Source organism: Condylura cristata, unplaced genomic scaffold (assembly GCF_000260355.1).
Source record: "Condylura cristata isolate star-nosed mole 26May11 unplaced genomic scaffold, ConCri1.0 scaffold00022, whole genome shotgun sequence".
In the NCBI taxonomy this organism is placed as follows: domain Eukaryota; kingdom Metazoa; phylum Chordata; class Mammalia; order Eulipotyphla; family Talpidae; genus Condylura; species Condylura cristata.
This window is the reverse complement of record NW_004567123.1, coordinates 30,921,324-30,948,928: the sequence shown is the minus strand read 5'-3', so window position 1 is coordinate 30,948,928 and position 27,605 is coordinate 30,921,324. Positions and strand designations below refer to the sequence as shown.

Genomic DNA, 27,605 nt, shown 5'->3' with positions numbered 1-27,605 from the left:
CACCCCCTGGGCAATCTGCAACCCTTTGGCAGTCCCGCGCCGCGTCCCCATCTGCGCCCCCACCCCCACCCCCAAGGACACACCCTTGTCACCTCCATCCCCTTCCCCAGATTCTCCCCCTTCCGGTCCTTAGCCTCAGTTTGTTCTTGAATGCAGACTTGGGGAAGGGGTGTTGGCCGGTTCTCCCTTTCCCCCTCTCTCTGACTTCTGCCCTCTCCTAGCTTGAGGGTGAAGGTGGCCCTTCTGTATCTGTGGTACCAGCGCTGGGGCTTCGGGGGAATTTAAATTGACCCTAGAGCAGTGGCCTTGATAAGGGCCTTGGAAATGGTGGTGGTGGGGGAGGGGGAATGGGGAGCATGGGAAAAGATGGAATGGTACCCGTTCCTTTCCTAGGCATGTCCTTTAATGGAAAGACAGCCTCTCCAGGCTCCGAACCCTGCCCAGCATAGCCTTTTAAGACCACAGTAAGGGCATCTGGGACTTGAAGAAGAAAGATCAGGGAGAAACAGCTTGAGGGTCAAGGTCCAGGACTCTGAAGTCAGACTTGGAGTCCACTCCTGGCCCTGTGTGACCTTGAAAAAGTTACTAAGCCTCAGCTTTTGCCTCTGTAAAATGGGTCTACTAGTCTTGACCTCATAGGACTTTAAGGATGGAAGTAGATATGTTCCCTTTTTAAGCACTTGTCATTGTACCTGATGCATAGAGGGATTAAAAAATATAACCGTTTTATCTGTAACTTTAGAGAAAGGAGGACATGGAAGATGTAGGGAATGTGTTTGCGCGACTTGGCATCACCAAGGGGCTCTAGAGAAAAACTGTTCAGGATAAAAAATTATCAGAAGATGCTATTGGGGCTGGAACAAGGAGAGAAAATCCCGCCCTACTAATTGTGGTCAGACTTTAGGAAAGGGATGATGGTTAACTGTGGGGAAATGGATGTGCTAATGCTAGTGCCATTCTCTTTGACCAGCTACTGAGCTAGCTGAACAGAGAAATTTCCAGATAGAGCAGATTCTCTTGTGGGACTGTGTATTTGAAGCATATTTTACTTATTTGTTAATATTGATGATTTGTACTGTAAAGTAGCTCCAGGAAGGTTGAACAAGTGACATCCCATTGACCTAACTGAAGTTTACGAGGTGTCTTAGGAAAATCATCCCTCTAAAAGGGTACCGTTATGTGGTCTGATGGGCAGAATGTGTAAATGAGAAAGGCATAGGCATTTTGGTAGAACAAGAACAGGTGAATAAATACAGGAATTGAGAAAAGAGTTCATGAGCATATCGGATGTCAGGCTCTAATAAAAATGGGTGTGAAATGATGTATTTGAACCTGGAGGCAATGTTGGCGCTCTTTTGTAGAAGTGACAGGTTACTTCTGGTCTGGGTACACACATAGCCACATCCAAAAGGAAAAATGTGTCCCACTGGGATAGTAATCACCCATTTGTTTAGGAAGGTTGGAAGCCAGACTCGCCAGTATTAATGGATCTTATCAACTTAATTAAAATTCCTCAACGGTAGGTTTTTAGGTCAGTAGTGCCCCGGTGTGAAACCATGGGCACTACCATGCTTAGATGCCTCTGTCACCAATAGCCCAAAAGGAGGCCTCGCACTTGGTTGGTGTCTGTCTCTCCTCTAGTGAGTCTTTGTAAAGGGCAGAGAGGAGAGGGAGCAGGGAGAGGTTGAGTTGTTCTGGGGTCATGCAAGTGCTGTTGCATTCAGTCAGTGTGGTGGCTTATGTATCTTTACTTTCCTATTAATGAACTTCCTTTTTCTTTTTTTTTTTTGAACTTCATTTTTCAGTTGGCCAGCTTTGGGTGGTGGGATGGCAAAACTTTTCAAAAGGTTAAGGCAGTCTGGAGCAATACAGGCTTCAGCTTGGGGATAGGAAGACCGTATTTGAGACAATCATGAAAATGAGCGTATTCTAAAACAATATTAGCTTGAACCATATGAAATTTCTACTTTTGCTGGTCAAAACAGTTGTGTGCTGGCAATTTGATACAGCTTAGACTAATACATTTCCTAATGACAATTCTGTTTTCTGGCATAATGGAAAATGCCAGACTTGTATTTCCTTCCAGGTTTAATTTCTTCCAGTCCTTGCCTTTGATTTGTATACCCTGTGGCCACATTTTATACTTGAGCAAAAGAGGTCATCATTCCAAAGTGTATGTTACAGCTATATTTAGAAATAGGTAGACTTGATTTTGAGATAAGAGAAAAATCACATTAGTTACAACTTTGAAAATGTTCGGGTGTGATATATTCCAGCTGCAGTTTCAACCTAACCGTTAACTTAGTATTTTTGAGATCTGATGTCCCTCATTTCAAAGAGAAGGGGAAAACTTTCCTGGACTTGAGGGTCATCTGAAATGGGGGTGCTGTACCCATGTGACTGAGTTGCTTTGTAACAAGTGCTGAGTGCTCACAGCTACTTAAATTTCCATCCCAATGCAGTGACTTCTGTGTGTGTGTGTGATTATGTTTCTCACCACTGGAAATTTTGTTATTAATTCAAAAATAGTGTTTTATATCAGCAGTTTGAAATAGAAATGAAAAGGATGGGTAGAGAAGTGTGGTGGATTTGAAAATGAAGAAGGTGATAAAAATGCACACTTGCCTCTGTGATCTGACTCCACAGCCCGAGTGATTCTGGTTTGCTTAATCACTGCTTCCCCTGCACTGTTGAACTGTTCCTATTCAGGGACCTGAAGAAAGCTTTGAACTTTTTAGTGATCCTTTACTTTTAAGTCTAAAGAGCTCAGAGTACATCTGTATTCCAGTCTGATTGGGTCTTTCAGAAGGTAACAGAAGTGAACTATTTATAGCTGTATATATGAAATGTGATTTAAAACTTTTTAAAAAAGATTTATTTCCTTATGCATACAAGAACTGGGTGCAGGCCAAAGGTGTTTGGAGGTGAGAGGCTTCACCAGAGACAGAGTGGGGAGCAGAACAGGCAGCTCAATGGAAACACACTGCTGAGGGGAGCAGTGGGGAGACAGGAGAGGTCTGCTGTGCCCTGTGGTTACTTCCCTGGCCTGACATGGAACTCGTGCGGCAGTGACTGTGGAAAGCTTTATAGTGCTGCACTTTAACCACTTGCACCACCAGGGAGGGCCCATTTACAACATGGGAAGGATGTGCAGAGGCTGTGTGCTTTTCGCAAATTGTTAAAACACCATTTTGAGAGAGGTTCCTGTGGTTACAAGTAATAGTCTAGGCACTGATGAAATTCCACCATCTGCGCTAATTTTCTTTTGTCTTCTGATTACTGAAGAAAGGAAATGGGGAATAATTTTTCCCTTTTAGTCTGCTTAGCACTAAGAAAAGTTTGCTTTCTGGCTGATTTTGGAAGGCAGGAACAGTAACTTTAATCCCGCCTGATTTGACCAAATGACTTTGAACAAGTCAGTTGATTCTCTGATCTTTTTTTTTGGCAGAATTAAGCAAAACACCCACAAAACAGTTTGAAAAATGAAAGTTACACATCTTAACCAAACTATCAGTAGGATGTTTTTACATATAGAAAGTTGGTAAGTCATTCACTGTCTGCAGATATTGGAACTAAGATTTTAGATAAGACACACATTTATGTCATCAAATTCAACTTTCTAATAACCACATAGAAATTTCATATTCACTCAGTTATAGTGTGAAACCAGCTTATTTTTGTGGTCCTCCTGTAAAAATGCTCTGTATATACTTCAGTGCACTTAGTTCTGAATTTTTGGGGGATGAAATACATAGGGCGAAAAGTAGGCATTTTTTATTTTAGCAAATGAAAAAGCTTCATTCTGTTAAAGAGCCCCCCCCACCCCCTCACCCCCTATTTTCACCTATGTGCACTCAGATAAATTCCTTGAGTACTGTGTTGTGTTGATATTCCTAGAAAGAAAGCAAATTTGGAAAACAGGGTTGATGTTATAAAACTTAACGGCACCCCTTTGGATTGGGACTTGGGGAATGGCTCATACCCTCTCTGCTGAGTCTTGCTGGATTGGAACACGGCTTTTGCATCGGGAATAGAAATGTCTTCAACGGTGAAAATATGCAAGTCTTGGATAGACAGTTTCCATTACTTTTGGATCAGACAGTTTCCATTATTGCTCCAGGGTACTGGATGATTCTGCTTTAATCTTGACATGGCTCCCTGAGCTTGACAGGGAGGAAGAAAAGGGTGGGAGGGCATTGGATGGGCATTACGCACTGCGTGTAATAAATCACCTGGAAGGAGGGTCTCTGTTGCCGTGACTCATAGCAGCTCTGCAGAAGAGTAGGAACCCCAAGCCTGCGGACGGCCGGACGGCCAGGCGCCACTGACTTGCTTCCCCGATTTTGCAGTGTGTCAGATCGTGGCACCCCCAAGCCCTATACAGCAAACAAAACCGCAGCTAGAAGGCTAGAAGTAAGGATTGTAACGCTGCTGAGACCTGTGAAACAAACAAAACCTGAGGTTAATGTGGGCCAAGATAAAGGATAATCAGGAGCAGACAGCTTGGGTGTTGGCTTAGAAGTTCACGGAGCTGTGCTTCAAGGAGGCAGGTCTCGGTGTGCGGTCAGAGAGAGGGCGATTATGGCTTACTCTGGTAGTAGCCCAGTACAGGCACGCCGTCCTTGTTATCCACGTGCGCCTTCACAGAAAAGGGAAAAAAATTAAAGGATTTAGATGTGAGTTAATAAAACTGTACCCGAGTGTCTGTCTCACATAGTACTGGCTATGGAAAACAGATGAATTCCAAACTTGCCCTTGGTTGCTTTCAGGATGAATAATTACTAACTTAGTTGAAGTTGTAAATTATAAGATATCCCGAGACATATGGTTCAAAAGACAAGATTAATCACTAGAAACAACTAGAAGATAGTATACAATTCATGGTTCAACTGTGTGACACGGACTGGCCCTTAGTGAGAGGGCCGTTTGCATGCAGGTCTTCAGTTATTCAGCTACATTTCCTTTTTTTAAAAAAAGATTTATTTATGCATACAGAACTGGGGTACAGGCCTGAAGTGGCGGGAGGTGAGAGGATTCACCAGAGAAAGAGTGGGGAGCAGAACAGGCAGATCTACTGAAATACACTGTTGAGGGGAGCAGCAGGCGGGACAGGAGAGGTCTGCTGCCATGTGGGTCAGCTTGGGGCAGGGATTAAACTCTTGCTGAAGCGGCTGGGCCTAGCTTCTTAGTGCTGAGCTTTGACCTGTTGTGACACCAGGAAGTGCCCCCAGATACATTTCTTGAATGCCTGTTCTTGCCAGGTCCTCTTGGGTATTGGGCAATCTAGAAATGCAGGAGGCAGGATTCTGCCTGTCATTCTGGGGGGAGTCTTTGACTATGGTGCTTTAACCCTAATGGTGGGAGAGCCCACCCAGGAGACAGTTTCAGATCCCCCAGGGCAGGTGAGTGACTGAGCCTCTGCTTAGAGTGGTTGGAGGAATCCTAGTGGAAGAGGCTCTATTTGCCTGGAGGACATGGAATCACTTCCTCACTTATCTTCAGGGTTGGATAGGGAGGCACCCAGGAGAGGTGAAGGCCCCCAGGCTGGGGTGAGCTGGAGAGAGGGTTGATTGGGCTTTGTGAGTGATGGGAGAGAGGTAGATGACCACTCAGGGACCTGTAGGCCCTGGGAAGGACGCAGATAGGAGTGAACATTAGCTTAGAAATCAGCCAAGCCTGGGTGTGAATCAACCCTGACCTGGTGGCGAATTATTTAAAAAATTTTTACATGCTGCCTTTCTCAGGACTGCTATGAGCGTTGAGTGCTGTAAAAGGGCGTAACACCATGCTTGACACAAAGCCCGTTTTTTTTTTTTACCTTCTTTTTTTCCTTTTTTTTTTTCCATCTCAATTGTAATCCCCAAAGGTTTCCCATCACCAAGTCACCCGTGTGCCATCACCATAATCCCGTGCACTCCCCTCCCCACCCCTCTGTTTTTGATCCCATTCCCCACTCCACCCCCACAAAAATGTCTCTGGTATATGGTTGTTCATTATTTTTGTTATTTTCTCGCCTGGTCCATTATACTCCTGCTATGAGTGAAACCATCTGGTATTTTTCTTTCTCTTTCTGGCTTATCTCACTAAGCATGACCTTTTCCAGCTCCATCCAAGTTGCTGCAAAAGACATGTGTTTCTCTTTTTTGGTTGCTGAGTAATATTCCATTGTATATATGGACCACATCTTTTTTATCCAGTCATCTACTTCACAAAGCCCATTTTTATAATGGCACAACCTTGCAAGGTGGCCTTTTGTTCTCCGATGGACTGAACTGAGACTTAGGTGGATAGGGCTCCATTCTGACTTTACCAGAATCTATCTGGTAAAGACACCCCATTTTCAAAAATTCAGATTTCCCATTCGGTTGCTCTCCTACCCTTAAAGAGATACCGGGCCATGGCTTCTGAGCTGATGTTGGAGTGAAGTCTTTGGGTATAGTCAGCAGACTTCCAGTTTCCTCCTTGGGGTGAATGGAAACGTTCACATTGCACAGTGCTATTTTAGGGTGTTTGCCAGAAAAAGGAGCCTTAGGGTTTCTATACTGAGCCCTATCTTTGATATCCTGATAAAGAAAGGGAAGAAAAAGAAATCTGTTTTGTTTTGCTCAAAGGAAAAAAAGAAAAGGTCCTTATGGGATGATCTTCGAGAAGTTAAGACCATCCAACCCAGCCTTCCCCCAACCCCACCTCCCTTTTCTTCCTTTTTGCCCTTTGGATAATACTTTTAAGTTTTAATCTGCTAAGTCAGTTCCTTCCTCCAGCTTCACACTTTTGCTTTTGAGCATGAAATAGAGCCCTGAACTCATTAACTCCTGGCCCATCCTCCAGCCTCTAGATAATTAGATGTTAAGTGAAAATGAATATTGTATTTTTACCCAGCAATTCTTATTATATTGTGGCTTTCTGCTGAAGAACATTCATACCTCCTGTGGGTCCCGTGGAGTCCGTATTTCCCCAAGCTTGGAAATCACATTGAATAATTTAAAGCGCTGTCTCCTCTCAAATTCCCCTCCTGCCTTCATTGTCTCAGTTTGAGTAAGCGATTGTTCGCTGCTGCCCCGCCTCCGTGCCAGGGACACACCCCGCACTTACCTCCCCCCAGAGGCAGTTGGCCATGGCTTGGTAAGTCAAGTTACTGCTGATAACTTACTGTCATCAATTATGAACAGTTCTCCAAGGTCCTGAGTTTGCCAAATTATGATATGAAATTGGCTCTTAGTTGCCGATTTATTGAGAAGGCTGTGGAGGATCAGATCCGGGAAACGGGTGTTACAGGCGACCTCGGGTCTGAGAACTTAACCTACGGTATACTCTGAGCACAACTGCTAATTGTTTCTGTTGAAGAGCTGTAAAAATACCAGTAAAGAAGAAGGCACTGCCCTTTTCACCCTTCAGGTGGCCCTAAAAGTGTGATTAATAGGCACTTAAACTTTTGCTACTTCTCATGCATCGAACAACCTCAAGTTGGAGAAACGGGAGTACTTTCTCGTCATAGAATTATTTACTCCATTCTGAGGAGTCCCGCTTTTAGGCAACAGACTGAAATTCATGCTACTGATGCGTATTTTCTGACCCGTAGACCCTGGCTTGTGAAGATCTGAAAAGAGCCTTTCCCTAGGTTCTGTGTTGAGGCTACGTGTGAGCAGTTCAAGAGAAAGCCCTCTATTCCAGTTCAGAAAAATGACAGAACTGCCAGTTTAGGGAAGTTGAACCAGATGGACCAAAGGTGTTAGTCAACTGGCTTTCATGTTCCTGACGTCCTTTTGGGGAATCTGTGCATTTTAAATTAAAGCATTTAGTCTCCTAGCTAAGAGAAACCCATCTTATTCATATCCTCATAGTCTATAATGTACAGAGGAATGGTAAGGAAGCTTCTGGATTGTAATTTCTTTGTGCCCAGTTTAATGCCTACCACATTGTATGCACTTAAATATTTAATGAAATGAGTGGAAAAAAAAAACAAAAACAAACTGCTATCTGTGTGAGCCTGCTGGCTCTCATGGCTGGAATGCATTTACTCGGGGGAGGAGTGCAACTTTGAGGCCATTTTGCCCAAAACTACCTGTACTTTTTTTTCTTGCTGTATTTCAATATAGTAAAAAGTTTGCACTTTTTTTTTTTGCAATATTAGTGTGCAATTCAGTGGCATTGAATACGTTCAGTGTTACACAACCATCACCACTATTTCCAGCATTTCAAAAAGAAACTGTTCCATTATGTAATGACTCCCCATTCTTCCTCTCACCACCCCCCAGTAACCTTTAATTTACTCTTGTCTCTCTGAATTTATGTATGTCATGTAAATGGAGTTTTACTGGATTTGTCTGACCTGGCTCACTTCACTTAACAAGACATCTTCCAGCCCATCTCTGTGGTGGCATGTGTCAGAGGCTGAGCTCTTCTCACGGCTGACACTTGCTCCGTATGCCTAGACTACATTGTCTTTGTTCACTCGGTGATCTCACGGCTGACACTTTGGCTTTGGCTGCCGTGACTGCAGTGCTGCCATGAATGTTGGTATGACCACGTCTGTGTCCCTGTTGTCAGTTCCTCTGGGTCCAGACTGAAGAGTGGAATTGCCGGGTTGGGTGGTCATCAGTCCCCTTGCACGTTTTTGGGAACTGCCAGGTGTTTCCGTTCGCCTGCCCCACCAACCCAAGTCCCACCAGCAAAACAGGACAGTATGACTTGACCATGGCCTCGCCAGTACTTGCTGTTTTTTTCTTTTTCTTTTTTTTTTTTTAAGATTTATTTATTTATGCATACAGAACTGAGGCTCAGGCCGGTGGCTCAGGGGCGGCGAGAGGCTTCCCCAGAGACAGAGCGGGGAGCAGAACAGGCAGACTGACGAAGCACACTGCTGAGGGGAGCAGCGGGCGGGCCAGGAGAGGTCTGCCGCGCCATGTGGTCACCTCTGGGGCAGTCGGGAATCAAACTCAGGTGAAAGTGGTTTTAGCTTCTCAGTGCTGCGCTTTAACCCGCTGTGCCACCAGGGAGGGCCCTTCTTTTTTTTTAATTGACATTACAGGCACCCTGCTAGGTGTGAAATGATAATTCATGGTGGTTTTGCTTTGCATTTCCTTAATGACTAATAGTGTTGAACATCTCACATGTTTATTGGCCGTTTCTATATCTTGTTTTGAGAAATGTCTGTTCAGGCCCTCTGCCCATTTTTGTCTGATTTTGTGTGTGTATGTGTGTGTGTGTGTGTGTGTGTTGTTCGGGGTTCTGTGTACAGTGTGAATATCAAACCACTCTTAGATATGTGATTTGAAAGTATTTTCTCCCATTCTGTGGGGTTTTTCACTTTCTCGATCCTGTCCTTTGGTACATAGCCACTTTTAATTTTAACAGAGTCCAATTTGCCAATTTTCCCTTTGGTTTATACGTTCACAGTATACTACCCTGCAAGCATTATTGCCTTTTTAACCTTGCTCTCTCTCCAGGGGCCCATTTCCCTTTTTGTCTTTACGAGCTATGTGGGTGCTTCTTACTCACCCTCAGGAGCCATAGTCTTTTGGCTTATCTTGCATCGGTTGGTTTGATGCAGGTTTCTTGATTTTCCTGGTCATTTGTCTTTAAAAGTTGGGTCTGTTTGCTGACCTTGACATGCTCTGATAAGTCCAACAAATATTTCAAGTATTTGAAGAGTCCTGTGCCCACGGCTGTTGACAGGGCTGATGACAGGAGGCTGTCCGCTTCTTATTGGTGTTTTGTCTGTGGATTATTCTATTCTATAGAACTGAGATATAACTTCATTTTAAATGTTTTCTGTTGCTAATTGCAGTTCTCTGAAAGTGCACTAAGACAGGACTAGAGGTTGAGACACCAGATTTTTGGTGTTGCAGACAATCTAGTTTGGGATATAGAAGAGAAATTTAGAAGATAATTATGGTGAAAATAGTTGAAACACTGGGTTCATCTTTTTTTTTCCCATACAGAATTGAAATGGTATTCAAGTTGGGAAGATACACTTTATGGCATAGTATGGGTCTCAAGTCTCCATTAACCAGCACCTTTTATGTTTTGCTACTTAATGAGTGATACTGATTAGAGTAAGTCAGAGGCCTGACTTTGTGTTTGACATTGATTTTTAAAAATTTTGTGATTGTTTAAATATTGATCATACTTTATTCACTAGAGTCTTGTTTCCCTATGCTCCCGGTCCACAGCACGGACTCAGTGACAGTCAGCTGGGATGACTACGGAGGCCTGTGATGTGAGCACAGGGTTTTTTTCCTTCCCTGTTTCCTTATCATAATGAAGAGAGTGTTCAAGAATGAGGAAATAGGAACCTCCTGTGTAAACTCTGCTGGACTCCTGTAACTCTGGTAAACTTTGGCAATTTGACTTGTTTTTCCTGGTATCAGTTGGACTTTAAATATATTTATCTCAGTGCGAGTAATAATGGCAGTGATTAAAGACCGGTGAGCATTTAGAAAATTTTTCTACTTGGGGCCTGTGATAACGGAAGAATTACAAACTTGACTTTGCACTTGGCTATTTTCTTTCTTTCTTTTTTTAAAGATTTATTTACTTTTGCATACAAGAACTGAGGTATAGTGCAGAGGTGCAGGGGGTGAGATGATTCACCAGAGACAGAGTGGGGAGCAGAACAGGCAGATTGATAAAATACACTGCTGAGGGGAGCAGAGGGCGAGACAGGAGAGGTCTGCTGTGCCCTGTGGGTCTGCTCCCTGGCTGGGCTGCAGACAGCTTTACTGTGCTGTGCTTTAACCCCTTGCACCACCAGGGAGGCAGCTGGCTATTTTCTTAGAGCTAACTTTATTACTTTAACCTCTCGTTATACTCCTCTAGTGTGGTAGGTTTAGGGGTGCAGTGACACTTTTTAAACCTTCAGCTGGGGAGCATAGCTTCACTTTTAATTAGTTTTAGTATATGTGCTGCTGAAGCAAACACTTTTAACTTAAAAGAATTACTTTTAAGTGACTTTGTACCCCTGGGAGGACATGTTTAATTGAGGGTCAGTTTCAGCTGATGTTAACATTCCTTAATTGCCAGGAATGATAGTGTACATATTTATTTCAATTACAGATGTTTCAGATAGGAAGAGATTTTAAAGAAATTCATGAACAGACATTTACTCTCTTACCCGCTGATGGAAGAAAGCTATGTCCCCAATATGCTTGCCAGCCTTTACCTTGAGGGGCAGTTTTGCTTAGGAAATGAGAGATCATTTTATATTTTACTTCTTCCGAGGAGAGATGAGGAAGAAAACACTTTCTGAAACTGGAAGTCCACGCAGGTGCCTTGAGAAGTGAGTCTGTTTTCAATCACCAGCTTGTCCTGGGTGCTCCGTGCTTCTGGCGGGAAAGTGGATGGTCTGGCGCCATTGCTGTGATCACTTTTTCAGTAAAAGCTTGAGTGTTGGCTTGGCAGATACCATTTTTTAATGCTGGTAATGTGTTCAGATGTCTTAAGACTTGTGTGAATCAGAGGACTTGTATTTATTTGTATTTCATTTGGAACTAAAGGAATTCTCTTTTAGATAGGAACTGCCTTTTGGGTAGACTTTAAGATGTTTTTCCCCTCCCCCCCCTTTTAAAGATAATGTTTCCCTTGTTTTATTACAGAAAATTTCAAACATACACAAAAGTGGGGTGAATTCTATAATGGACTCCCATGAATAAAGGTAATTTTTTCATGTGGCCTTTATACTTACAAAGACCCCCTCGCCCAAGCAAAACCAAGTGCCAGCCCAGGAAGCATAGGCTGATAAATGGCCCAGACCTTAAAGCTTTTGATAATCTTGAATCCCATTTTGTTTAGACTCCTGCTGATCCTGTTACCTAAATGAGTGCTTTTAATACATAAGCAGGGAAGACAAGCTGCATATAAACACCGATTGTTGCGAGGATTAAAGGGGACTGTCTGTCAGATGCTTGTGGGGCTTGGTCCCAGTCAGGTGACCAGCACACGAATGTCTCTTCCCCTTGCACAGACTGGGCAGTGCTCTGCCGGGGCAGCCAGGAGAAGCGCGCCAGGGTCCCTCCCGGGATGGTGGTAGCGGCTCCGGTGAGCTGGCACAGGTAGGCGGCAGGTGTGGGCAAAGCAGTTGATGACAGTGAAGCTTCCAGAGGATCTCGTTATCTTCATGACCCCATCCTTCATTGGAACCTGTGAAATTTAGAGGTGGGAACCAGGGGGAATGTGTTTGCGAAGGATGAGCCTCCCCGGGCACAGTTACCTGGAAGATGGGGCTCAGGTGAGGCGCAGGTGCGAGCTGGGGGAGCCGAAGTGGCCCAGGTGTCCTGGGAGCAGACAGCCCCTCAGTGTGTGCACACCTGTGTTCTTGCCTGTCCCTTGGCCTTTTTTGCTGGGAACCTGTCACTGATTTTTGCAACTATTTACATCAGCTTTGACCAAAGCCAAGCACAAAGGTGACAAGGGCAAGAACAGCAAAAATACTCCTGAGCACTTGTTTTGGTGTGGATTTCGTGGTCTGTGTTCAGTCACATTTCCCGGTAGCCACAAATGAAAACAGCAGTAGCTATTTAAGTTTAGTGTGACCAGGACTATTAATTTTTTTAATTCTCTAATTGAAATAACAAAACAGTCCACAGATTGAAGGGCTCATTTCAGGTCATAGCGTATGCATGGAAAAACTGGGTCTTCTCATCGTCAGTTTTGTAAAAACTCACCAGTAGATTATTTATGTAAGCGGTGTCATCAGAAGCCTTCCAGAATGAATCATGTTTAATTAGAATCTAACAAATGTTACCACCCTTGTTCTGTTGAACAATATTTTTAAGCTATTAAATCAACTTTAAGAATGATAAAAGGAAATTACAATAATTTATTCATAATCATCTTTTCATCACAAGTGTTTTCATTTCATTGTTTCCCTCTCATCTTTATACACACAGAGATATTTGAAAAATTTGTACCTTAGGAATTGCTCCGCTGAGCAAATTGATTTTAGCTGGGTGGCAGCGGTTTACTAAATGCTGTGTTTGTGCTCAAATAACCTGTGACAATCTCTTTGCTGTAAAGTCTTTTTCTGTGTTTCTCCCACAACATAGTACTTTGATGTAAGATTATTCTAGCAAGGGACTCTTAAGGAAGAAAACATACTGCTGTCTTTACCTATAGGTAGAAAATTTGATGAGAAATTCTAGCCCCTGTCATTTCAAGTCGACTTAATCTTCTTTCTGAATATTGTTAGTAAAGTTAAATAGAAGAATTTTAAATTTCACTAACTATGGTAACATTTAATTGGTGGCCATTGAATGTGGATGTATAATACTTAATCGGCCTCTTTCTTTGACCTTTGACTGAATTTTACAAAGTTGAAATAAAACCTTTCTCAGAAACTGGTTTTACTTAGTGATGGTTTGCCCAGCCTGGTGCTTGCTCTCTGGTTTGGCTAGTAAGCCAACTGACTGAGGAGCAACTCAGAAGTGGCTCAGAGCTGAGACCAGGAGTGTAGACCGGGCTGCCCGGGTCGTGGTAACACACCCCCTGTCTGTCTTTCCTTTGCCTTTTTGGCTGTGACTGAGACACAGACTGCCATCTAAATCTCTAGTTAGAGGGAATTAATTAAATATGTGGTTCAGGTTAATTTGTGTGGCTTTCTCCAGAATGACCCAGCTTCCTAACCTCGGAAGATTTATCCTGGGAACATTGGACTTAATGAAAACTCAAGGGGGTCTTTTGCTTCTGAGCTTTGGAAATACTTAGGCTGAAACCAAATGCCATCTTTTCTCTTTCCACCTTTTTCTTTTTTGATAAATAACTATACACACACACACGCACACATGTAGATGTGTGTATACACACATACATAGGATGAGAATTCATTTCTGTCATGACATTTATTTTCTGTAAAGGCCATTCTAAATACAGTTAATTCTGCAGTGACTTCAGTGTTCCTAAAATGACCACAGAATATAAAATTGTTGAGTAAAAGTCATAGATCTTACAAAAACAACGGGGTTAGGCACCCAACACTCAAACTTTAACATGTATAATAAAAACAGTAGCACAGATTTTACACATTAGAGGTTAAGAAAAACCTTAAATTGGGTGGTTTACTTTGAAAAAGACTTAATGTTTACTTTGGAAATGGACGTCAGAAATAGACACTTGTGATTTATTGGACGATAGTGGAGGAAGGACTGTCCGAAATGGCACTGAGGTGTAGTGATGTGTATGGTTGCCCAGGAACTGAGGCGCCGGTCCATTTTTGAGGTGTGGTTATAGGTGTGTGTTTGCTCAGGTGGGTGTAGTTGCACGAGAACAAATGTGGAATTCTGGTTATGTTCCTGCTGTTGCTGAAGAGGTCAATTGTGTTGAAGCAAATGTGCATTTTCAAAAATGTGATGTAGTTTGTATAAATAGGCGAAACTTTGAAAATGGTTTTTTAAAAGTTTTGAAGCCTTGAAGTTAACAGAAAAATTGCCTAGTATATTTGGTGACGCTGATGCCTAAGAACAACTCGCCCATTAGAGGTAAGATGTCGTATGAGTCGTTGACTTACGACCCTCTCATACTCCCACCCCGATTACAGCGTTGTCAGTTACCCCAATATTGTCTTTTATTTTTTTTTTAGAGATTTATTTTATTTATGCATTCAAGAGCTGGGGTACAGGCCAGAGGTGTGGAGAGAGGGTTGAGAGGGTTCAACAGAGACAAAGTGGGGAGCAGGACAGGCAGATCTACTGACACACACTGCTGAGGGAAGCAGCGGGCAGGTCAGGAGAGGTCTGCTGCGCCATGTGGTCACCTCTGGGGTGGGGATGGGACTCGTGGTGCAGGGACTGTGGACAGCTTCATAAGGCTGGGTCCTAACCCCTTGTGCTACCAGGGAGGCCCCCCCAATAATTGTCCTTTTAAAAAATTATTTATGCATATAGAACTGGGGCACAGACCAGGGTGCAGGGGTGGTGAGAGGATTCGCCAGAGACGGCGGGGAGCAGAGCAGGCAGATGGATGTCACAAGGACCCAATTCAGAATCAGCTACTTGTTTGTTGCAGTGGTTACTTCACTCTTCCTCCTCTGCTCTCGGGGCCTTCAGCTTTGAGGTCACCAGGCAGCTGTTTTATAGCATGCCCCTCACTTTTGAGATTTTAGTTTCAGGTTCTGGCCTTTGGCAGCACAGTGTCGGAGGTGATGTCAGAGCCTCCCAGTGAATTTGCTCAGGTGACACGAGGTCATGCTCTGTCCCCTTCTGGGGGTGCTTATCACTTAACTGAGGGGCTTTTCCACCCTAAAGTAACTGGTCCCTTTTGCAATCAGTGTTTTTGTGGGGGGAGGTAGTTTAAAACTGTGTAAATATGTTTATTAGACTTGGTCCACTGTGTGTACATTTCTGTTTGTTTATGGCTATCAGTATGGACCCAGGCTTTGTGATTTTCAAAATTTATTTTTATCAGGCTGGCTTCTGGCTTTAACCAAACTCTCATAGTCATTTTTTAAAAAAAGATTTATTTATTTGTGCATACAGAACTGGGGTACTGGCCGGAGGTGCAGGGGCAGTGAGAGGCTTCACCAGAGACAGAGTGGGGAGCAGAACAGGCAGATCGATGAAGTCCACTGCTGAGGGGAGCAGCGGGCGGGTCAGCAGAAGTCTGCTGGGCCCTGTGGGTCACCCCAGGGGCAGGGATGGAACTCATGCTGAAGCGGCTTTAGCTTCTCAGTGCTGTGCTGTAACCTGCTGCGCCACCAGGGAGGCCCTGCAGTAATTTTTTATTTTCATGCTCAGTTGTGCTGATGAGGCCACGGTGCCCCCTGCCCAGACATCTGTCCCGCTGACATGTCCGTCATTCTTGAGCTCTGCTCCCCTCCTGGCACGGCAGTGTGTGTAGGCAAGTTCTGTGCTTTCCTTAGCTTAGCTGTTTCCCTAGAGAACTGTGGAGAGGAGACATGAGGAGCCAGGATCTGGGTGCTGTGGGGTGTTGCAGCTTCCCAGCCTTATCGCATATCTGGCAGGTGGGCTCACACGCCGATGTCACACATGCACGTCTGTCCACAGCCACGTGTGTGTCACGCAGCACTCTGAGCTCCGTGCCAATTTCAGTCCCACGCCACGGGCTCACTCCAGTTTCCTCCTTTCTATGTTTGTAACTCCTTTGACAGTGACACTCCTAGCCCCATTTGTCTGCTGTTTTCACTCAGTGGGTCACGGACGGTGTTGTTCTCCCCCCAGTCCCTGCCTGGACATCATCTCACCGGGGACCTAGCCCAGTTCTCCCTCCGCCAGGCCTGTGCCCCACAGCCTGCACCAGGCTGCCCCTCCTCCCCGTGCAGGCGCCCCTCACCCCGACGCAGACTCTGGCTCCCTTCCCTGGCAGTCTCTCCCACCCAGCACCCAGTGCCTCCCCACCTCTCCGGCTGGCAGCCCTCTTCCATCCGCCCAGCTCAGACGCCCTGTCTCCCGTCTGTCCCTGGCGCTGACGCCTGCCTAGCTGGGCCCCACCTAGTGGCTTTAGGACTGAATTGTTTGGGAAGAAAAGGAGAAGGTGAAGGGGCTGTCTGAAATTTTTTGAACAGTAAGTTGACATTTTGGGGGGAATATGATTTGTTCTGACCATGCCACCTAGTTTTACATTCTGCAAATAAAGTCGCCCTACCTAGCAGAAATTCTTCTTACACTGTTTTCTCTGTCTCCTGATGCAAAGATAATACCGATTTCTTCTTATGGCCTGCACAGTTTTCACTGACCAGAGTGTGACAGAGTGAAGCATTCAGCCCACATGATTTTTAAAAATAATAATACAATAGTTTATTTTTACATCATTTTGTGCCTTTTTCCATCTCAGTTGTAACCCCGATGGTCAGCCCACATAATTTTGATGCCATTTCTGACTCTTCAGTCCTTCCCGACTTAGAGGCTGGTGCTAGGAAAGCCTGTTTTCAGGCGGCGACATCTCAGTCAGAAATGTCCTTCCGTTCCAGCTCACAGTCTGGACGGTCCTGCTGCCTGCCACCGGATGTGGTCTCAGATGCCGCCTTTTCAGCTGAGCCCACCTGTGAGGGTTTCCCGAGAGCACCCTGTTATGAACGTCCCAGTGCCGAGGTATACTTGTCTTACAGATGAAGAAGCAAAGCCTGCGAAGGTTACCTTGTGAGGGCCACACCGTTTATACAGGGAGGGAGGCAGAGTTAGAGTGTTTGCCCTGGTCTAGGTGCTGGAGGAAGGCCCTGCTCCCTCTGGTGTATCAGGATCAAATTGATTAGAGCAAGTGTTTCCTTTTTTGGTCACTGATTTTGATTCCTTTTGATTTAGGAAGAGGAAGTGGAAACTCTTGAAAAGTGTTTGAAAAAGAAAAATAAATGCTGCTGTCCAGACTGGCTCTTACATGACTGTCTGGGAGGTGGGCCCAGGGAGGGCAGGCCTGAGGCTGGCTACGCCCATTTCTTCTCTGACCTGGACACAATACCTCTCTTTGGAAAGGAAGGACACTGTGACGCAGAAAAATCAAGACTTTTTAACTTCTCTTTGGAAACATGTGAAAATTAAGATCTTGAAAAAGCATAAGTTGGCTGATGCTTTTTAAGCAAGAACAGTTTAAGAATCTCCTGAGCTTCCTGCTTGGCAGCTGCTCCGTTCTTGTGGGTGGAGCTGTGGGCTAGTTGGATGGATGTGGATGGAGGCACTTTCTGGGTGCAGAGATGATTTTCACATCAGCTTCCCAGTGACTTGTGTCGGGCTGGGCACCTGTGGGGAGCCGCCTGGGGTTGGAGAGCTTCCCCCCAGGCGGCTCCCGGTGCAGCTTTGTTCCACGCAGAGCTGCCAGCCTGCTGCTGCCTGGCTCCTGGACCTCATTTTCGGGGAGCTGAGCTAATCACGTCTGAGCATAAACACACTGTCAGCTAGACTTTCTGAAAGGGACGAGGAAAGTAAGCTTGTGTCGTGATAATGCGTAACCGGTGCGTGATTGTGAACAGAGTAGGTACTCAGAACTCGTAGAAAACAGAGGTGGAGAAAGCTGCTTTCTCCTTTCTCTGATTGTTACCCACTTAGCCTCCGCTTCCATTTCCCTTCCCTGCTCTCTCCCTCTCTGCTTACAGACCTCTACAAACAATCCAGTCCTAGCCTGCTGAGCTCTCCTTAAGACAAAGGGAATTTGCCTGCACCTGGGAGTTGGAAGCCACATGCCCTCTGGGCTTATGTCTCAGCTCTGCAGTTTGCTGGCTTTGTGACTCCCTGCCAGTCCTGAACCATTCTGTCCCTACTTCGTTTCCCCCTGAGATGACAATGGCTCCCACCTCTTGGTGAGGTGACCAAGCAAGGTCCCCAGCAATGATGAGCATGCCAGTTACTGTCACTGACACTGTTTATTGGGAGATTATAGTCTTAGATGTAACCTCAGGACTAGCTCACTGAAGGTCGGAATGTAACAAGATCTCAAGAATCACAACATGAAGAGTAGGGGGAGAAATTCAAGTTTACTGGAACAGCCTCTGTTTTACAAATGGTGGAATGGAGTCTTAGAGGTGTCAAAGGATTTTCATAGTTTCCAGGCAATACTGAGACTAGAAATGATTCCCAGCCTCGTCGTTAACACCAAAGATTTCCAGGGATTCTCATAAAGTTGGCGGTGGATGATGATGAGCTGATGAGACCAGAGCTTATTTTTTTGGATGGGGGTGCAGCAGAGAGAGGCTTGCGTATAAATAGAACAGCATACTCAACACACACAGGTGACGCTGTGCACGGCTATGGGAAAGCAGGTTGTGGAGGGCGTCGGCTTACGGCAGTGGACGACTCTGTCCTCACACGGGGGCAGGTGTCAAGGTGGTGTTGCAGGGAGATGCTAGGAGAAGCAGGTTATGTGCACTTGCGGGTGACAGGAAGACTGAGGTACAGAGGGCACTGTCCTGCGCCGTCTGGGTGTGACGGAGCCTCACTGGCGGGCGCTGCTTGTCTTCGCTGGTACTCTTATGTTGGACTATAAAGTAATATATTCAGCGTGTAAAATTGGGGAAATAGAACAAAGCTTCAGGAAAACAAAAACAATTTAAAGCCTAACAACTTGCAAAGAATTCATTATTATTTTAGGGCTATTTCTGCATTGTTCTTTTGCAAAAACACGATCGCGCTCCTGAGCTACGTACAATTGTGTGCGCTAACTGAGAGCGTTAGTCACTGGGGTCTCGGTGCTGTAACGAGTGTGCTTGGCCGTCCCCTGTGGGGCCGCGTCGGGGTGTGTCTTGATGGCCGTAGCCTGCAGACCAGCAGCGGACTTGGTGGGCTGCACCCTCAAAGTGACCCAGGGTCATGGTGACTTACACTTTCCCATCTGCCCACTAGGCATGTTTTTAGAAATTAAAACAGTAACGAATTGCTTAATCCTCAAGGAAGTTGTGTCCATTGCAGTGGGCAGTTGCAATCACTTGCTGTTCTTACCTGCTCTCGGTGAAATGTTGCCTTAGGACCAGAGCACTGGCTGGATCTGCTCACTTGTTCTGAATTAACTGGTTGCCGGATAAAGCCAGGTGACGACAGTTGGCGGGAGAGCGTTCCACTCTTGCCAAGATGGGCCTCTGTGGGTCATCCTCAGAACGGAAAGCCAGGTGCTCAAGGCGTAGAATAGGTGAAGCTGAGATCTGAGGGTGAGGGTTCTTCCCTAGAAGATTTTGTTTCTAACTTCATAAAAGGAACTAAATGTTAAACAACTCATTGTGCCTTCTTTAGAGCTAAATAGAATCACATCAAAAGCTTGTCTTTAGGAAATTTTTCCCTACTGTATGTATATAAGCAAATGAAGTTTACCGTCAGGATGGACTTTCATTTATTATTTTATAATTAAAATGATTATCCTTTAAAATATTATTTTAAATATTATATGAGCTTGACTTCACATCAGAGACTTAAAACAATCGTTCAAAAAGCAGCAGAAAAAGAGTTAAGTTAAAATAACACTTGTTGTCACTATGGAAAACTGTTTGGAGGTTCCTCAAACTGCTAAACATGGAGCTTCCCTATGACCCAGCAATCCCACTCCTAGGTATCTACCCAAAAGACACAAAAACACTGATTGAAAAAGATACTTGTACCCCCATGTTTATTGCTGCTTTATTTACAATTGGAAAAACATGGAAGCAGCCCAAATGCCCAAAAGTAGATGACTGGATTAGAAAGATGTGGTCCATATATACAATGGAATATTACTCAGCAACCAAAAAAGAGAAACACATGTCTTTTGCAGCAACTTGGATGGAGCTGGAAAAGATCATGCTGAGTGAGATAAGCCAGAAAGAGAAAGAAAAATACCGGAGGGTTTCACTCATAGCAGGAGTATAATGGACCAGGCAAGAAAATAACAAAAATAATGAACAACCATATACCAGAGACATTCTGTGGGGGTGGAGTGGGGAATGGGATCAAAAACGGGGTGGGGGAGGGAGGGAAATGCACGGGACTATGGTGGTGGCACAGGGGTGATTTGGTGATGGGAAACCCGCGGGGATTACAATCGAGATGGAAAAAAAAAATGTGCAAAATGATGTAAAAATAAACTTTGTAATAAAAAAATAATAATAAAAAAAATAACACTTGTTGTGGCCCCCTGGTGGCCTGGGGGTTCAGTGCTTTCACCGCTGCTGTGCCCCAAGTTGGATCCCGGCCAGGGGGGTGACCCACAGGGCTCAGCAGGGTATTTCAGTAGATCGGCCTGTTCTGCTCCCTACTGTCTGGTGAATCCTCATCCTCCACACCTGTGATCTACACCCCAGTTCTATGCATAAGTAAATAAATTCTTTAAAAAAAACACACACACACATGAGGAAGCGATGGGGGGAGGGCCTTAAGGAAGCAGCCAGGAGAGATGGCCGTGCAAGTTCATACAAGTGCCATGCACTTGTCAAGCTCCGCAGATACAACACTTAGTCTTGTGAAAATTTACTTCAAAAGGTGGACAATTTATGTAAACATTTGCATTCTTATGAATGTATTGTACACCGAAGGACATCTTATGATTTCTGAGTTCCTCGGAGTGTTGGAGAGCGAGCCCATGGTTGAATGACAGGAGGCTGTGCTTGTGAGGGAGGTGTCAGGTCACACCTGTGCTCCCGGCTCTCAGCACTGGATGGACACAGTTTTGCCAGGAAGCTGGTAAGACTCGCACTCCGTACACATCTTTATTTTCCTATTCTTACTCCCCAAATTTCAGTTTCAAGATTTTTTCATTCTCCTGCTTTTATTTTTCCTTGCTGTCTAACCCGCTGTTCTGTTAAATTCATTTCAACTACCATATTTCTTAGTTTTAGAATTTTTATTTGATACTTTAAAAAATAGATTTCATTATTATAGAATGGTTATCCATTTCTGTCCTTCTTTAGACTTCATTTTCTCCTCTAGTTTCTTTAACGTGGTTATATTTAAAGCTCATGCATGATGGCTGTACCAACTGCAGCACTTGTTGGTCTTGCCCTGCTCTGTTCTTTTCTTGATACTCAGTCATTTGATCCTGTCTTCGTGGCATGTCTGGTAGTTTGACTGGAAGATGGACCCTGTGTGTAAAACCTGGAGCAGCCCTAGACCTAACTTTTTCTAGAGGGGGCTTACTCTGTGCCAGACAAACAGGACGGGGGCTGATCCCTTTCCATCAGGGGGCTAGGCTGTGCTTATCTGTGTCAGATTTGCCTGTACTCCTCGGGGTAGACGCTGGGCGAGAGCTGAAAGAGACCCTGGGGCTTCACCAGGAGCCCCCCCAGCCCTATCCTGAGCTCTTGGGGTTGATGCAAAACACATGCTCTCTGGAGGCTTTCTGCCTGGTCTCTTGGCCTCCTTGCCGACACAGCTTTGGGATTCCTTGAGTCTCTGAAGAGGAAAACTGTTTCAGTTCTTTTCACCAGGATCCTGACCCCTTCAGTCTCTGCTTTTGCTTCTTCAGTCCTGAGATTCTGCCAAAAGCTCTTGGGTCTCCTGCCCCTTAGCAATGGCTCAGTCCTGTGCCCAGGCCTCTTGCCTGTTTCCTCAGCCTTGTTCTTCGTGTCCAGAATCAGCAAAGGCCCCGAGGAGCAAAGCAGCTGTGGTGTGTTCACTCCTCAGGGCTTCGCCCCTTCGCCAGGATTTGGCCCTTCAGGTTCTGGCTGTCTCAGCAGCTCTCAAGTTCTCAGTTCTCCGAGGGGACCCTGGTCTGCAGCAGACTGCAGACCTGGTCAGGCCTGGTCAGAAGCAAAAACTTCCTGATACAAATCTTGCTCATGCGAGAAAGATTTTCATTGTAGAAAAGGTGTTAGTAGTAGTTTACTGCATTTATCAGGGAAGAAATGATCAGTCCAGAGGGAATTGAAAAGAAACATGATCTATTTCTAACTCTAAAAATGAACCAGTCAGTACAAGCTCACTCATGCATCACAGCTATGCTTTTTGTCTCATAACAGCAATGGCTAGCTTAAAGGTTTTAGCGCAAGAAAGTAGGAGCCAGATGTCCAAGGCAGTCCCCTGGATGGGGCTGGGAAATTCTTTGTTGTTGGGATTGTCCTGTGGACTCCCCCGTGCTTATTAGCCGCATCCTTGGCCTTTACCGACTAGATGCCCCTGGCACCCACCTCCCCAGAGCGACAACCCAGACACTCTCCAGATGTTGCCAGATGTCCCCGGGGCCTCCCCTCTGGCTGAGAACCACTAAGAGCAGGCATTCCACTTCCTACTCTGGTACATTACGGGGAAGCGGAGTTGGACTTCGCCTTACTCACGTCATTGTTCCCCCCTGGACGGTTTTCAGCTTCGCTCTTGCCTGGTCAGTGGCAGGTGGGGGGTGGAGAGGTGGGGTGGGGGGAGCGTCCTGAAATGGCTGCAAGAGCAGCTGGACCTTCCCACCACCGTGTGCCTGGTGTGAGCTGGGAATGTAGGTCACGTGCTCACTCGCTATCGGTAGAGGAGAGTCTTGATGCCCTGTTGGTGGGCACGGCTCTGCCCGCTCCTTGCGTGTCTCTTTGGGCTTCCGCGGGGCAGCGCTGTCCAGTGGCTGCCTCCGGTGACCGGGTGTGTGTGGCCTTTGAGCCGGCCGGAGCAGCTTAACACAGAAATCCAGCCAGTGAATGCGAGTGACCACGGACACGTAATGCAGGGCGGATGGCCGCTGACCAGACTTGGGCAACGAAACTAAGGGCCAAAGAGAAAAAGGCAACTTAGAGGAGAAGTGGCGTGAGCGGACATGTCCGGGGTGGGCCGCCAGCGTGGTGTCGGCAGCGGGCGCTGGCTCTCGCTCTGCAGACGTTTCCTGGCCATTCTGCTTTGATGCCAGGTTGTACCAGTAATACATGACTGCTCCGTGGTGCCCCTTCCCCACCGTGCCGCTGGGTGCTGCGTCAGGCGCGCGGGCCCTGGAACGTCCCTCTGCGGCGCGGCTGGGCTTCCTGTGCCCGTCACGGAGTCCGTCCACCCTACTCTGGGTTCCCGCCTCGGTATGCTTTTATTTTCCCCTTAGACAATAAGGTCTTAAAAACGTCAGAGGTCTATGACAGGAGATTTTTGAGAGCTCTTAAAAGTGGGTCTGAAAAATTGGCCTGAATTGGAGTTTGATTTCTGGCACAATAGCTGCTGTTTTTCCCACTTTGCTGCTATTGTCTAGCTATAAGCCTCTTTGAGTCTGATTTCTATTTTGTGAAATTTTAAATGATATTTTCACATTACCTTTATGACCGGCAGCTGCTGGGACCCAGGCAGCTATGCTGGAAGGGGACGAGTAATGAATTGTTGGGTGATTGGGTGAGCTTTAAGAACCCGGCTGGGAGCCAGGCCCCCTCCCTTGCCAGCCCTCTGCTTTCTGAATGGCCCCTCTGAGTCTGACCTTCAAGAGCCTGGCAGCTGTTTTCTCTGCTGCCCTGTCTCTGAGCCGGAGTTCTTCGCTTTTCTGGTTGGTCAGGAAATTCTGTTCTGAGGCAGCAAATACTACGCTCTCTCCTGGGAGAAAACCGGGACTTGCTGAAGCCGCTGGGCTTGGGGCGTGAGTGGAGGGTCCCCACTGCACCTGCTGCCGCCTCCTGTCACGCCTGGCCCTAAATGAAGCTATCTCTGCAGACTTGTTCTGTCACTCACCGGTGTGACATGGGCTGTCCAGTGCCAAGTTGGCGTCTTCCACAGGCACAGCCTTCCCTGTTGTCGTGGGTTTTAAAGCTGACTTAGAAACTAACCTCTTTTACAATCACAAGAATAAGGATAAAAATAAATATAGGAAGGCTTTGTGCTATCTTCACAATTTTTTTTTTTTTACTAAACCTAAAATTATTCTAGAAGGAAAAGCTTATAAAAATAATCACTGGCTCACTGGCCCACTCTGTTCTGATCTCTAGCTTCTGGGGCTGACGTTTGTTCATTGTAACGCTCACGGTACCTACGAGCTCAGGTGGGAGCTCAAGAGCACACAGCTGAGCTGGTCCAAACTCAGACCTTGGCCTGAGCTGAGAGGCTAATCCTGCCCCGTGCGCTTCCTTTCTGTCCTTTGGTGGGTAGAATCTTCACAGCAGGTGGCTTTTCACTGGGCCATGTAAGTCTCCACGCACAGGTGATCTCCGTCAGGGCGCACCAGCCGTGTGGCACAGCGCTTCCCGGCTTGCGCCCCTGGTAGCGGCTGCCTTCCCTTCATGCGCTGGCCGTTTCTTTTCCATTAAATGCATTCTGAACCAGCACGTGAGTTAGCGCTAGCCAAATGCCAGGCCCGTTCTTAGAACTCTGCCTGTCTTGTTTACCTTCTTAACCGAATGAGGTTAGGTGTTTGTTTTCCTAATTTTATAGGCCAGGAAATTGAGGTAGAGTGAGTCTGAGTGAAAGGAAGCATGCAAGTCCAGTCAGTCTGACTCTGGAGGCCAGGCTCTCAGCCGCTAAGCTGTATTCATTTCTGTACTTAATTCTCTTCTCACTTATTCACTCACCAATTCATAAAAAATTTTATGTGTTCCCATTAAGGCTTAGATACCCATGGCTTAACATAATAGACCTTCACATGTTGATGAATGGTTAGATCAATATGCTAATAGATATAAAAACAATTTCTTAGTGTGGAAGCAATGAGCTTCTGGTTGTATAAAGCAGTCTCCTTTTTCAGAGGGCATAAATAAACATGGGCGGGGGCGAGGCACCCCTTGAGGACCAGGCAGCTCAGGCAACTCTGTGACCAGGAGCCAGGCAGCTGTGCAGGCCTGGTGACTGAGTCGGGCGGGGCTGTATGCCCACGGTTGGGGGATTTTCCAGTGTTTCAAGAGAAGCTAGAAATCCGTTTTTAAAATGTGGATAGTAATAGCAAATATTTTAATGAAATAGCAAACTTTTAAACAAATATATTTAGTGTGTGCAGGCTTTTTTGGGTGTCTTACACACGGTCGCTTGCCGCATCCAGACGAGAGAGGAGTCGTTACCCCATTTTGTGAGTGAGGAGGTTGAGCAACGAATGACTCTGTACCTTGCCCAGAGCTTTGTGGCCAACTAGGTTTCAACCTGAGGTTGGTCTTCAGAGTTGATAACTTTTCATCACCAGACCATTTACTTGGCAATTATTTCGCAGTTTAAAGAGATTGAACGATCAACCAGAAGCCCATAGACGGTCGTGTCAGACCCGTGCACAGTTGGGCTTCTCATCGGACTCGTGTGAGGGCGGGACAGTTTCTCTCTAGCACACCTGCTTCATCCAGCTTTCTTAGTTAAAAGTTTTTGCTCTAGGCCCTCCCTGGTGGCGCAGCGGGTTACAGCACAGCACTGAGAATCTGAAGCCACTTCCGCATGAGTTCGATCCCCGCCTGCCCCGGAGGTGACCCCATGGCGTGGCAGACCTCTCCTGACCCGCCCGCTGCTTCCCTCAGCAGTGTACTTCGTAGATCTGCCTGTTCTGCTCCCCACTCTGTCTCTGTTGAATCCTCTCACCGCCCCTGAGCCTCTGGCCTGTACCCCAGTTCTGTATGCACAAATAAATAAATTAATTAAAAAAAAAAAAGTTTTTGCTCTATACAATTCATTTCACTCTCCTGTTTAATTTCTTAGTTTTCTCTTACAGGGGATTATAAAGATTATTAAGCAGCATGGAGCTTATTCTTCTAGACTTTTTAAAATATAAACTAATGTTTTTTTTTCCTGAATTGATTTCATTTATATTGGTGTTGTTACATATCAAAATTGTGTTTACTAAGCTTTCTGCCTACAGCACTAGTAAATTTCAAACCTGGAGTTCTTGGAGGTTGGCTTTTTCAGATTTCCTTAATCTTGATTGTGGGGCAAGTGATTTACAGCTCTTCTCACACCTTTGGCTTTTCTTGCATGATACATTTTTTTTTCCTTCTTAGAGGTGTATCATCTAAAAACTAGACTGGCCAATTTTGTTAGCGTGGGTTGGTTGGTTCTCGTCATGTTAGCTAGGAAAGTGGCATGAAAAGCAATATTAATGGCTTATTGGAATGTAGTGGTAGTGCCAGCTTCTAAAGATGAAAAGCAAAGTTTGGTAGGATACAAGTAAATTGGAGAATTATAACCTGAAACATTTTTCAGTTTGTGAGCACATACGTATTAATTACTTAATTGAAATTCTAGACTGGTGTTTGACTTTGTAACTGAGAAATTGATCCCTACCTTTGGAATGTATTATAAGCCAAAACTGTATACTTCCACGTTCTTTCAAACGTACGGACTTCAGTTTCCCATCTCTTTTGTGTACCACTGGGTCTCTCCCGTAGAATAGACCTCTTGGATTTTTGCGTTAGCCCTGTATGCTGTGAATGCTCTACAGCTGTATTTAACGGCTGTTTACTGAGACATTACTATGCATCTGGCATAGTATATGAATGAGCTACTCAGAGCCTGCCTGGATGTGTGGGGTCAGGTCAGACAGGTGGCGAGTGCTGGGGAAGGGGGGGTCGTGTGGACACGCAGGGAAGGGGTCACAGTTTTAAATATTGTGTGGTCGGAATGGTGTCACTGGAGTGACCGCTCTGAGTCAAGACTTGAGTCACTCTCTTGTAGGCCTGGCAGTTGTTGGGGGGCCTGGGGGTGGCGGGGCCAGGCTGGCTGGAGCCCTGAGGTGGCAGCTTGCTCAGGGTGTCCATCAAACAGAAGCCATTTTTGCCTGGAGCAGAATAGTGGGTTCAGAGAGTAAAAAGAGATGAGGTCAGAGGCGTGAGGAGGAAGGAAGAGGTGCACTCATTTAGAGGAGCGCAGGTGAACCTCCTTTTAAAGAGCCAGCACCAGTGTGTCAGGCCCTTCAGCTATTCACAGCTGCCGAGAGCAGGCATGGAAGCAGCCACAGACCATCCACAATAGGTGGCTGTGGCCATGTTCCAGTAATGCTTGTTGAAAAGACAGGTGTGGGCAGGATTTGGCCCTTAAAGTTTGCCACCTCCTGATTTAGAGCGTGTGGGCCGCTGTCCAGAGTGACTTTTCCTCCGAGCGTGGTGAGACTTCCCTGGAGCAGGCAGAGCTGAAAGGAGCTGGGTCATCGGAGACCTGTGTTGAGCGGATGCTGCTGGTTCCCTAGTTGGGAATTCTGAGGAGAAACCGGAGTAGAGCGTGGGCACTTCCCAGGCAGGGGGATGGCCGGTGGAGCCGGAGTGGGGAGGCTGAGGGGGTCCTTCAGGTGGAGGGTGGGAGGCGCAGCTGGCACTGGAGGGGGGCTGCAGTGGGGGCAGGGCTGGACCCCTGGGCGTCTTG

At 45.9% G+C, this 27,605-nt stretch overlaps 1 protein-coding gene across 1 annotated transcript in view; it reads left to right on the top strand.

Annotated features, from left to right (window-relative positions):
• Window positions 1-27,605, top strand: part of B4GALT5 (UDP-Gal:betaGlcNAc beta 1,4- galactosyltransferase, polypeptide 5) — a 68,247-nt gene that overhangs the window by 1,094 nt on the left and 39,548 nt on the right. The gene's annotated exons all lie outside the window — the stretch shown is intronic.